The 13,703-nt window shown below is 41.2% G+C and overlaps 1 protein-coding gene across 1 annotated transcript in view; it reads left to right on the top strand.

Annotated features, from left to right (window-relative positions):
- The window catches only part of NBEA (neurobeachin), a 4,581,458-nt gene that overhangs the window by 1,667,599 nt on the left and 2,900,156 nt on the right, over positions 1 to 13,703 (top strand). The window lies entirely within an intron of this gene.

Raw genomic sequence — 13,703 nt, 5'->3', positions numbered from 1 at the left:
CTTCAGATAAAGAAGTTATGTACTCACCATAACGTTCCATCTGAGTAGGTAACTTTATTTGTCTGCAACCGACCCGCCCTCCATCCCCTGGACCCTTAGTTCGTTATCAAAGAATCAGGATATGTTTTCATTCCATTGATATCGCTGGAACGTATTGTAACCACATTTCTAGGTTATAAAATTTCCTATTGTCCTTTTTCTGGCAAATTCGATCTGAGGGTTAGAGGGAGATGGCAGGGCATTATGGGTAGGGGGAGGAGCTTGGAGCTCAGATCTATTAGCTTGGAAAGCTGCCGGCTCGGTTCCGAATCGGATCCGATACCCAAAGGTTGCAGACAAATGAAGTTACCTATTCAGATGGAACGTTATGGTGAGTACATAACTTCTTTTTTATTAACTCCAGCACTGGATGCATTTCTCTGTTTATTTTAATAATTTTATTAACTCCAGCACTGGATACATTTCTCAGTTTATTTTAGTACTTTTATTAACTCCAGCACTGGATACATTTCTCAGTTCCTGGCATCCCTTAACTTTTCCTCCTCTTCTTCCTAAACATTATTATGCTTGTATTGTTCCCACAGTTTCCATTTTTTTTCTATGTAATTTACTCCTTCTCTTTTCTAATAAACTCACCATCAGTTCTTCTATCTACTTTACAATTTTCAGAACTTCAATTGCAGTAGATGTGGATTTTGATTTCCATTTTCTAGTAATTCCTTTTTGTTACCCAGTCGCATTAATCTTAGCAAGGCCTTACTGTGTATGTGCAGTTCGGTCCCTATAAACTAGCTCAGAAGAATTCAGTAGTTACAAGCATTTGCTCACCATCATTTGTAACAGAGTACTCTGTAGGGAATTTTTAAAATCTGCAAAATTAATAAATTCCCACAACATGTTCCCAGTTGCCACACCTCCAGCAGTTGCTGTCTGCCTGAGGAAAAAGTCTCTGAAGTCTGCTTTGGGGTATAAAAATACCTATGCAAGCACTTCCAAAAAAAAAAAATCCTAAATGTGATTGACTCTGTTGCATACTCTGGAGTTGTACAGATATCATATTATTTTCCTTCTTATATCGCATTTCCATTCTCTCTTGTCAAACTTTTCTAACCTCCTGTGATTACTGCTTATAAATGTCTTTCAGCATTTTATATGCCCTACTAACTATCCATTTTTCCAGACTTAACTAAGGAGTTTGTACCAGAGCTTGCACTCCCCTGTCCCTTTGTTTGCTTATACTCTTGTTATTAATCCCTTGTAATGAAAACAGTCTCTAACCTACATTCCATATCTCTGCTTGGTCTCATTCCGCTCTCTTACCTTTCCCTGTCTAGTTGCTCCCAAAGCTTTTGACTCCTTTTGATAATTTTCTCTAGTGCATTCCAGCCTCTCTTGCCTACTTTCTATACTGCTACTTAGTCATCCCTATTGGTAAAAATCTCCTTTCTCCATTCCCACGTTTACTTAACTTGTAGAGTAATTTCTGCTATTTAATGAATGTAATATTCTGTATTGTTGTTCACTTTAAGGATCCACATCCAAAATTCTACACGCGCTCTAATTCTCAAACTCCCATTCCCTCCCCCTTTCATCATCATCCCCTTCCATTTTGACTTGTAAAAGACTGTTTGTGTTATGTATATGAGCCTTAATTGGGTAAGATATTTCTTCAAATCAGGTAATTTTAAACCTCCTTATTCTATGGTGAGAATCAACTAATCTCTCAGCTTTTGACCTCTTCTCTGAAATAATTATTGCAACTCTTTTTTAATTATGGTCCTCAAATTCTCTGGTTAATAAAAATATGCCTGGACTGTCGAAAAAAAAAAAAAAAAAAAACTGGGACTAGAAACATTTTTCTTGCTTGCATCTTACTATGCATAGCCATATTCATATATCGTAGGTGTATTCTAGGCTAACAATCATACCTACTCTCCATACAACCCAACCCAGTTGCATCCCCTGATAATGTGTGTGTGTGTCTTAATTAGGGGATATGTATGTTTGGAGGGTTATGGGGTTTCTAAAATGTTATGGGGGTATGTTAGAGAATGCTTACTGTTGCCTTCTGTCTATAAGAGACATGGTAGCCGGCCCAGGGATGAATTTATGACCCCCCCCATCCAGTGTTAGTTAGGGAATGTTTACTGTCAGCTTCTGTCTGTAAGAGACATGGTGGCCAGCCTGGGGATGAATTAGCGATTTACCATTCAGACGTCAAGGTTACATTTCAATAGAGTTAAGAATGAACTCTGCTTCACATGGATGGGGGGAGCTTATTCCAGAACATGGGGATCCTTTGACTCCCATATCTGTCTTGCTAGAATGTCCTATTCATGTTGTGAGCAAACTTAAATCAGTGGATCTAGTGTTTCTGGTGCTGCTTATTTTACGGATGTGTAAAAGCTGCATTAAGGCTGGACCTAAGGATGCGCAGATTGCCTCTCAATAGCCTGTAGGAGGCGGAGTATAGAGAGAGGGCTGTAAGGTGATCTGTATATGATGATGTGTTAATATCCTGGATTCTGTTGGTGAGAAACCTTTGTGGGCATTCCAACTGTTGCATATGCCTAGTCAGGTACATGCTGAAGGGGGCATTATATTCAGTTATAGGTTTGATATGGGACGAGTAGAGTGATACTTATAACATCCTTGGACCAGGATATCATATCCTTACTTATAAGCTGTGTGACACAGAATGATTTTCTTGCTACCTTGGCTACATGTTAGTCAAAGGCTAGGTTACTGTATACATATGTTCCCAGATCTCTAACTACTGGGTCAACTTTTAGGGTATCTTATAAATGGAGAAATTTGCCTGGGTAGACATTATCCCAAAAGACACTATAATGTACTTCTTTGCATTGAGTTTTAATCTGTGGCTTTAACACCAGTCATTTGTCTGTTTTAGACCCTTTTGCAGGATGTCATTGTCATGGAGGCTGTTAATGATGACTCTCAAATTGCAGTAGTTTGTGAACTTGGTGCACCAGGGGCCCTTAATATTAGTCTTTGAACTCTGAAAGCTAGATGCCAAACAGGAATGGGCCCAGCACGGAGCCCCATAGTACTCCACTAGTAAACTGCCTTTTGGTGGAGGTGTTCTCAAAATCCTGACTTATTTGGTATTATCTGTGAGCCATCTAGAAAGCCAGCAAATGTTGTAGGGATTTTTGCCTAGTTCAGTGCGTTTGTCTACATTTACCTGAGTGGAGTATCGTGCTGACTGTCAAATGCCTTGAGCCAGGTCTAGGTTGGCAGTATGCACAATTTTCCCTTCATCCATTGCCCTGGTTATCTTCTCAGAGAAGTTTACCAGGTTAAGTAGGCATGATGTTCCTTTGGCAAAACTGTACTGGGATGGGTCCAATGTCTGTGTTAATCATTTACATGATAATTCATTCCATGGCTTTGCATATTAGTCTAGTCATACTAATGGGTCTGTAGGTTTCTGGGACGGTTGATGGTCCACCCTTGTGAAAGGGGCTAATCGTTGCCATCCTCCATTCACTTGGTAAATAGCCTGTTTTGAGGCTGTAGTTGAAAAGTGACTCAAGCTGTCATGATAGGTCATATCTCAGACTATTTAGGAGGCAACCTGATATATTGTCGGGCTTCATGGATGCAGTGTTTTTAGCCTTAGCGAGCACTGCTATGACCTGCTCCTTGCTGATAGCTGGGGAGGTTATGCTGGTAGGGATTTCAGCAGGGGTGGCGGGGGGGGTTGTGTGTGGGGGATGAAGTTTGAGCTGAATTTGTTGGTCAGCAGATTTGCTATATCACTCTTTATTGAAAGTTACCATTTACTACCAGTTCAGCAGACTGTTGAATGTTACCTATGAGGTTTTGGACATAGCTGTTGAAGGCCTTGGGGTTGTCTTTAGCATGAGAAGCTATCGTGACTTCGAAATTGGCCTTATAGGATTTAATCAGTCTTAGTTTCCTGATTAGCTTTGAGACCTGTTGCCATTATGAGAATTGCTCTTACTGACTTTGGCCATGCCTTTTTCCCTTTTGTTATACACCTTGTTAAGATTAGGATTTCACCAGTGTGATTTGTTATTGGGGTTTGTTTTGGGCTTCTGGTAGGTACAACAGTCTGTATGCAGCCTTTTATGTGTCTATAGTATTTCTGTGAATAATTCTACATAGGCTGTTGCGAATTCTGAGTTCAGCAGAGCATTGAATTTTGAAAAAAATGTTATTTAATCGGATGTAGTTTGCTTTAGAATAGTTTGACTGTAACAAGGTTTGCTGCGTTTCCCAAGTTTATTTTTATTTCGAATGAGACAGTTTTATGATCTGACCTCACAAGTGAGGGTGTGCATAGCTCTACAGTACTGGTGCGAGCAAGGTCCAGTATGTTTGAACCTCTGATTAAAGTGTGCTGTAACTAATCAAGGGCATGTGTGTTAATAAAATAGAAGAAACGTTGTGCCTGGAAGTTAGTGTTTCCCAGTCTGTATGGGGGTAGTTAGTCTCCCATGAATAAAGTGCTTGTTTGGATAGAGTGAGCCTCCAATAGGTCTAGATATGAGTTATGGGATTCTTCAGACATAGATGGTGACCTATAGCTTGCTAATATATGGTAAGGGACCCAATCTAAGGTGATATGCATGTAGATGAACTCCATGGGTATCATCCTGTTTAATTAGTTTTTGATTTCTCCAAATCTTTTGGGTTTCTAATACTATGACGGAATGGACCACATTCCTAAGTCAAAGTACGATTAAAAGTTCATGAAATTAGTATTGTTTCAGTCTTTGATGTCAGCCAACATTGCCTCTTCGCAGCACTCACAATGTGCCCAGTAATGACTCCTCCTGCAATTTGTAAGAGGGTTACATGGATTGGTAACATATCTAAATACGATTGTAAATTCTTTTTTATAAGACCCGTTGCTCCAACTACTACTGGAATTGTCTCGGTATCTTTCTTCCACATTGCTCTCATTTCTGCCTGCAGATCCTGACATTTTCTGACTTTGTGTCTCTCTCTGCATAAGACGCTGTAGTCACTGGGTGTCGCAATTTCAGTGATCGATGCTACTTTTTTCTTCTTTTCTTGGACCACTACATCTGGTTTTCTAGCATCTATCTTTTGAACCGTTGGTAATGGGTGCTCCCATGTGATATAAACTTCATCGTTTTCTATGATGCTTTGTATCTTATGTTTCCAGTGTTTTTCAGCCACTTAAGGACCATAATGTTTGCACAATCCCCAGTGCAACAGTCTTGTCACATTATTATGCCTTTCAGTATGCAGTATGCCATTAGTATGTTACAACCAGCAACGTGGTGTGCGACTGTTTCCAATTCGGTTTTACAAGACCTACATTTGTACGCAGTCCACTATCTTGGGCTGCCATCTCTTAGTTTGACATCCTTGTCACAAACTGATGTTTTCCTGATGCTGCAGTTTTCCTGCTTTAAAGGTTGCTTTTGCACACTTATCAAGACCACATGACATTCTTATATCGTCTGAAAAAGTTTTGACAACCTGCAGCTTTGCTTTCATTTCCTCATCTGATGAGAGCTATACACTTTTAAATCGTCAACAAAGAGAAGATGAGAAGTCTTTACACTTTGTTGTTTTTTAAGAGCCAAATAGTAGCCATGGCCTAAGTTAAATAAACAGCTTAATGGGTTAATGGCAAGTCAGAATAGCAACGGTGACAGAGTCACCGTGGAATATCCCCCTTTGAATTTTTATCACTGTAATAATAATCTGTCCTTTATCATGGCTTAATTGCAAAGTGGACTGCCACTGTTTCATGGTCACTGTAATATATTTGATCAATGTAGGCTGTATCTTATACATTTTTAAGCACTCTTTCGTCCATGAATGTGGAATACTATCAAATGCTTTTTTATAGTCAGTCCATGCCATACTTAAATTCTTCCCCTTTTTACACTTCTCCAGTAGGACTTTATTTAACAACAAATGATCCTTTGTTCCATACGACTTTCTTTTATTGCTCTTTTGTTCTATTGTCATAATTGAGTTTTCTTCTAAATGACTATAAACTCTGTCAGCATCAATTCCTGTGTATAGTTTATATGTCGCCGGAAGGCAAGCTATTGGTCTATAATTTTTAGGGTAGCTTGCAGGTTCACTCTTAAGAAAGAGCATTGTTTTCCCTGTTAGCCAGGTTTGTGTCTGTTTGGGCTGCGGATATAAATAGTTCTTACTCATGACTAAATCCTTGTGCAAAGATGTTAATACTTTTAACCAAAAGTTAGGTACTTCATCTGGGCCATGAATAAAGTGCTTGTTTTGGGGAAACTTTGCATGAAATGAGGGAACATTTTCACTGGGAAAGACAGGAGTACTCGGAATCTAAGAAAAGACTAAGGGGTTTTCTTCTTCCCCAACATAGACCCCTGGCTATTCCTCCTATTTTGGATATTGTGGATGATGCTTTTCGGAGGCTAACTTAACTCCTGACTCTTTTCCTCCAGCTCCTGTTAAGCCAGACAGATATTATAGGGTTCCTGATTCCCACCTGTTTTTATACAAGAATCCTACTGCTGACCCTGAAACCATTTCTCAGGGTCCTAAGGGGGTTAAGGCCGCTTCTGCTAAAAACCCCATTCCCACTGAAAAGGATTCCAGATCTTTAGAAAGATGAGGCAAAAAAGTGTACACTTCTGCTACTTTATCTATTAGGGCTTTAAACTGTCAGTTTCATATGCTGAAATACCAGCAATTTCTCCTGTCTGTTTTAAAACAAAAGCTAACTTCCATTTCCGCCTGTGCAGAGGATAAGGAATTACATGACTTAATGCATGCCACTGAACAAGTTGGAAAGCATGGTTTACACTGTGGATTTGATGCCTTAGAGGCTTCTTGTAGGGCTGCTACCTCTGGCACAGTCATTAGAAGGCATGCATGGTTAAAGGAACAAAAATTTGCCAGATCAAGTAAAGGCTAAATTATTGGATGCTCCTGTTCAGCATAATGTTTTGTTTGGATCTAAAGCTGAAGAGGTGATAAAGAAGATGGAGGACAAGGCAAAATCCATGCAAACAGTTAAAGATTTCTTACAAGTACAGCCACCCAGATTTAGTAGGAATTGGCCTACAAAAAATTGGTCCTTTCCCAATTCAGACAGGTCTCAGAGGGGTAGATACAGACACTCCCGAGGAAGGCCTCAAACGCAAGCCTCTTATAGATCAAGACAGTGGACTGCTTCCACCCCTAGAGGAGGAGAGGACAGGTCGCAAGCTCATAGAAACCAGACTCAATGACTCCCTCTGTTGGGCTGCAGGAACTTCTTGCCTGGAAGCCCCTCTCAGAGGAAAACTTTCTCTTTTTCACCTAAATTGGACTCTTATAACCCAAGACAAGTGGGTTCTGGATGTGGTTTCAAGAGGTTACAAATTCCATTTTCATACCCTACCAAGACCAAGCGGATGGCCAGATCTTCCAAAACATCAATGGTTAGAGGCCTTAAACCAGGTGGAAGTTCTCCTGGCTATGAAAGCCATAGAACTAGTTCCACTTTCAGAGAGGGGACAAGGTTTTTACTCAAGGCTCTTTCTAGTCCCCAGGAAGCAAAATTCATGGAGACCCATTCTGGATCTGTCAGTCTTGAACACTTTCCTCGAGATACCAAAATTCAAGATGCTTACTCTACAGCAGCTACTTCCAATGCTGACCAAAAATGCATGGATGGTAACTTTGAATTTAAAGGAGGCATACTTACACATTCCCATCAGGCAGGAATGCAGAAAATACCTCAGGTTCAAGGCCGGATCGAGGCACTATCAATTCTCTGCGCTGCCCTTTGGATTGTCTACTGCGCCCAGGGTCTTCACCAAATGCCTGGCTCTAGTAGTAGCTTATTGCAGACTCAAGGGAATTCAAATTTACCCTTATCTGAACGACCGTCTTATTCAGACAGCAAGGATGTCTTACTCCAGCATCTAGAGTTTGTTCAGAATCTTCTCAAGTTCCTGGGATTCACTGTAAACATAAAAAAGTCAAATTTGACACCCTCACAACAGATAATTTTTCTGGGCGCTTCTCTAAACAAAACAACCCAGATGGCATTTCTGACATACGAAAAACAATTGCAGCTGGCTTCAACTTTCAAAACCTTGGCAACATTAACTCAGCTATCTGCAAGGAGATTCCTGCAGGCTTTGGGTTACATGGCCTCCTGCATCCTTCTCGTACCATATGCAAGACTACATATGAGGAAAATACAGTGGTACCTAAAAAGTGTATGGTCTCAGCATTGCCACAGTTTAGACATACAGATCTCCGTCCTGCCTTGTCTCCAAAAGGAATTCCTTTGGTGGTCCAAGGCATGTACTCTAAACAAAGGAAAACCCTTCTGTCTGCCTCCTGCCACTCAGATACTAACCACAGATGTCTCAGATTATGCATGGGGAGCCCATTTTCAGGGCAACTGTCTGCAGGGCCTTTGGACAAAGGATCAGAAGCACCTGCATATCAATTTAAAGGAAATGTTAGCCATTCAGAAAGCTCTATTGGCCTTCAGGAATCTTCTACATCCAGGACAACTACTGATACGGACAGACAACACCACAGTTATGTGGTACATAAACAAGCAAGGGGGATCTCATTCCTATCCCCTTTGCAGACTAGCCATGAATCTTTGGAGCACAGCTCCAGCTTGCAAACTGGACCTTCAAGCTCAGTTTCTACCAGGGAAGCAAAACTTCTTGGCAGACAGTCTGAGCAGAAACCTATTGGACCCACACGAATGGATGCTGGACACCAAAATATTCAAGATGATTACAGCAGTCTGGGGATGTCCTCACATAGACCTCTTTGCATCCCACCTCAGTCATCAACTACAGATTTTTTGCACCAGGACATTCCACGAACTAGCTTGGAAAGTCGATGCTTTATCATTCAGTTGGAGAAACCTCTTGGGGTATGCCTTTCTACCTCTTCCTCTTCTTCCACGGGTATTATTAAAGATCAAACAGGACAAGCCCAAGATGATAATCTTGCTGGCCCCAAATTGGCCTCGACAGTTTTGGTACCCAACACTGAAAAACCTTTGTCTGGAGCCTCCTTGGGTTTTACCACAGACTCCGAACCTTCTGTCCCAACACCAGGGTCAGGTTCTGCACTCCCATGTCAAAACTCTCAGCCTGGTGGCCTGGTTAATCCAGGGTCTTTGATTCATTCTCTCCTACCCAAGCAGGTTATGGATGTCATTTTAGAAGCCAGACGTCCTAGCACTAGAAAATCTTATGCAGGAAAATGGAAAAGATTTTGTTCCTGAATGCAGGCTCAGGATTCTGATCCTCTTATTCCTAACATTCCTCTGATTTTACTTTACCTTACAGACCTCTTACATAAGGATCTCTCTTTCTCTTCAATAAAGATACATGCCTCTGCTATTTCTGCTCACTATAATACAGACCCTCCAATCTCTTCCCACCAGCTCATGAGACAGTTTCTCAGAGGAGCTAAGAACTTAAGGCCCCCTAGATCTCCTCCCATTCCTGCTTGGGATCTCAACTATGTTTTGGAAAAACTCACCTTACCTCATTTTGAGCCTGCTGCCACAGCTGACATCAAGTTTTTATCTTGGAAGACAGCTATCCTGTTAGCTCTGACCTCTGCCAGGAGAGTCTCAGAGTTGCAAGCTCTCATGGCTGTGGAACCTTATATTATTTTTCATCAAGACAGGGTGTCTTTAAGGACTAATCCTACTTTTATGCCTAAGGTGATTTCCAAAGTGGCTTTAAATCAAACTATTCACTTGTCAACTTTTTTCCCCACTCCTCAAAATAAGGGGGAAAGGATCTTGCATTCCTTGGATGTACACATACAACTACGTTTTTACCTGGACAGAACCAAGGACATCAGGAAATCAGAGCAATTGTTTGTTTCTTATGCTTCAAGTTCCCATGGTAAAGCTATTTCAAAACAGACCATTTCCAAATGGATTGCTCATGGAATCAGATTTTGCTATTCACACCATGGAAAGCAAATGCCAGGGAGTATAGGGACTCACTCTACCAGAGCTGCTGCCACTTCAGCTGCCTTCCTCAGGGTTGTTCCTACCAAAGACATTTTGGAGGCTGCAACTTGGAGTTTAGTGCATACTTTTTCCAAGCACTACAATCTACCTCTTTACTCTAAGTCTAGGGCAGGCTTTGCTTCTGCTGTCTTGCAGGACCTTCTAGCCACCCCCCTCTTCTTTATGACCATCTCCCTTTTATTCTGCTTTGGGATTCAACCCTACAGTCATGACTGCAACAGTGAAACACGATGAACATAGTACAGTTGTGTACACTTACCATAAATGTAGATGTTAGAGTGTCTTAACTGTTGCAGTCTGGGTTTCCCTCCCTCCTGTCCCCTCTTATTTTTTCTTTTGTGTGGTTCCCTTCTTCACCCTTCTTTTGAGGTGTATTTGCAAAGGGTATGGGATCTTTCTCATTTTGGAGCACCTGACATCTGGGGCAAGAAAAACTGGAGAACATGGCGTCGGCTGTCAGTTTTGTACTCCTGGCGCTCTGACGTCAGGGAGCATGGCTGAACAGCAGACGCCGGACCCAGACTTTGGGATTCTGGCCGACCGAGGGCTGCCTGCCGACAGGGGAGAACCCTACAGTCATGACTGCAACAGTGAAGACACTCGAACATCTACATTTATGGTAAGTGTACACAACTGTACTTTTTTGCACTTGTAATGAAATTTTAGTTTGTTTGCAGTACTGCATGATAGATCTTGGTCTCTTCTAATACTGTGCATTGCTTTAATCACATCTTTCTTAGTATTTTTGTTGATCTATTCCCTCTTCTGTAGTCTTCTAAGAGTGACACTTGTCTTAATTGCTTTATAGTTTTCTCTATTTGATACTACCATTATGGTATTCTGTTTCTCCCCTTCCTTTCCCTCACTACCCTGTGATCTTGTGGTAGACCTTTATCAGTTGTTAATTTAGCAGCACAGTAATATATCCTGTTTACTTCTGTTGTATCACATGGATCTCTGTGGACAGTTCTAATTACTGCATTCATTCGTTTTATCAGACTTCTGACTTTTTGGGTTTTATTGACCTTCTGCAGTCTATTTCTGTCATTGAGCTTGATATATCTGTCCATTTCTGTTAAATTTAGCAACTCTTCTCTTAGCTCGTTTTCTTCCAAACTTGTTTCCCTTGTTTTCCATTTCTTGTGGGAATTCTATAGAAAGTTCTATAGCATCTTCCTGTGGCACCTTCTCTTTAATTTCATCCTGTGCCATCTGTTGCTCTGTCATATGGGAACTCACTGGCCTATCACTCCTCAACATTGACTGCATCAGTTTCCACAGTTTCCTGTTCCTTTCCTTGCTGTCTAGCTTCAAGTAAATATTTATACTGATTTCCTGTGGAAGGCTCCAAAATATCTTGATATGGCACCTGATCAGTTGCTTCCTGTTCTACTGATCTCCCCTTACTTTGGATATCCATTGCTCTATCCTGTTGTGATGCTTTTCTGCATTCGATTTTCGACACTGAATCCTTCACTTTGCAGGTACTCCATAACCTCAGTTTCTATTTCTTTAACTTCTCCATTTCTACTTTTCTCTTTGTCTTCTTATTTTTTGTATTGTAAAGTTTTCTATGTCCGGATTCCTTTGCCTGTATTTCTCTTCAAATATCTTTGGTAAAGCTCTTTTTGTATTGGTTAGTTTTGCTTTCTCCTTTGCCTAAATATTACACCATATTAAATCTGTTTTTCTTTCCCATGTCCATATTTCCTGTTCAGATGTTTCCTGGTCTTCCTTTTTCTCCTTACTTTGGGCACTCACGTGATATAACCTGTATTAGACCTTCTACACCAAATCCTTCACTTCGCAGGCACTCCATAACTTCAACTTCTATTTTTTTTAACTTCTACTTTACTAATCTTTTCTACATTCCATCTTTGTGATTTTTTTTATTGTAAAATTTTCCATATCCGGATGCCTTTGCCTTTATTTCTCTTTGAATATCTTTGGGGCTGCCTTCTTTATATTGATTAATTTGGCTTTCTCCTTTGCATAAATATTGCACCATATCAAATCTTTCTTTCCCATGTCCATATTTCTTTTTTATATTCAAATATCTCTAGATTGTGTTGGTTATATTTTTGAGCTTCCTCAGATGCTTCTTTTTCCAAACAGATCAAAGTTTCTTGATCTATATTCTGTTTTTCACAAATTTGTTGTATTAATGAATGCAAATTTTCATTCGAAGCTTCTGACACTTTTTCTTGTGGACATATTTTTGTTTCCTCTAATTTCTCTCCTAATCATTTTGTATGTCTTGTGTCTGGAAATTCTGGGCTTTTTGCATAATAGTAACAATACATAATTTCTTTGTTATCCTCAATAGTCCACTCTATTATCTTTATGCCTCTTCTTTGGCCTATCAGTTTTTGTAATTTTTGAGGACTGCTACTTCCTTCTTCAACAGGAGAGGCCATCCTCAGCCTCGAGGTATACTTAATGCCCTTCTTTTCCTATGTTGCAGTATTCTTGGTGTTGGATTTTCCACCTTAGGCGACCCATACGTCAGCTCCTATAAAAAAAGCTTCAGCTTGGCTGTTGCAGTTGCGTGGGATGTCACATGTAGGGCCATAAACCAGGGACCTTAAATGTGACGTCTGCACACACAGACATCAGAATTTTTCAGCCACAGATGACCATCACAGTGTGCTTTGCTCCTTCACCACAAGACGTCTAAAAGCTAAGTACCCCATTGGGGTTTTTCCTTCTTTGACCTAAAGTTTGGTTTGTTCTAGTAAACTTTAGCCGATGTCAGCAAAGACGGGCAAATGTCAGTGCGGGTGCCAGATACCCCATAAAGATACACACGACCGCTGCGTTTTTTGCCTAGACTGAGACCACGATCACACCGCTTGCTCAGCCAATCCTTCATTCCTAAGACCCCGCGCAGCCATCTTGCTGCACTTAATCTTTACCTAGAAAACCAGCGGCTTAAAAAATTAGCACTTAGGATGGACCGCATTTTGGAAGCCCCGACTGAACCTCTGCGAAAGTAAACCAAGATTCCTAGGCCCTCTTCCACTGCCTCTCTGCTTTTGGATGCCCCACCAGCTACCGATGTAGGAGTCTTGTCAACTTTGTTGACCTTCTAGGAAGCCACTTTGCAGTTGACGACAAACATGTCCAGGGAGCTAACCCAAACATCGGCTACCACCGAGGTCTAGGGTGAACCAGACACAGCCGGGCCTCCAACATCCTCCCGACACAGCTACCCTTAGCCAGGGATCCAGTTCCAAGCCTATGCCTATGACTACCCCAATTAAAAAGAAACAAAAAACCAAACCTCTGGCTACACCCACCGAAGACCTACCTGACTGGCAGTCCTTCACCTCATCTTTGATGCAGGCCTTTATGGCCCTTAGGCCCTCAGACTCTTCTCCATCTACTCTACCTCTACTCAAGAGTATTATTTCCCCAGGTGAAGGGTCCATTGAAGGGGACTCCCCTCCAGAGGATATCACCTTTGGTGAGACCATAACCAAAATGAAGGAATACATTAAATGGGACACCTCTCAAATGTCTGATACTCAAAAAAGGTATTTTGAACTACTACAAGTGGAATCTCCCTCCCCTTCTGCCATTCCACCTGTCAACGCTGCCTATTTAGATGCCTTTTCCTCAGCATCTAAGACACCAGATTCTCAGCCACCTGCCCCTAAGAGGCCAGACCACT

Source organism: Protopterus annectens, chromosome 5.part1 (genome assembly GCF_019279795.1).
Source record: "Protopterus annectens isolate FY-2018-M chromosome 5.part1, PAN1.0, whole genome shotgun sequence".
NCBI lineage: Eukaryota > Metazoa > Chordata > Ceratodontiformes > Protopteridae > Protopterus > Protopterus annectens.
This window is presented reverse-complemented; position numbering and strand designations above follow the sequence as displayed.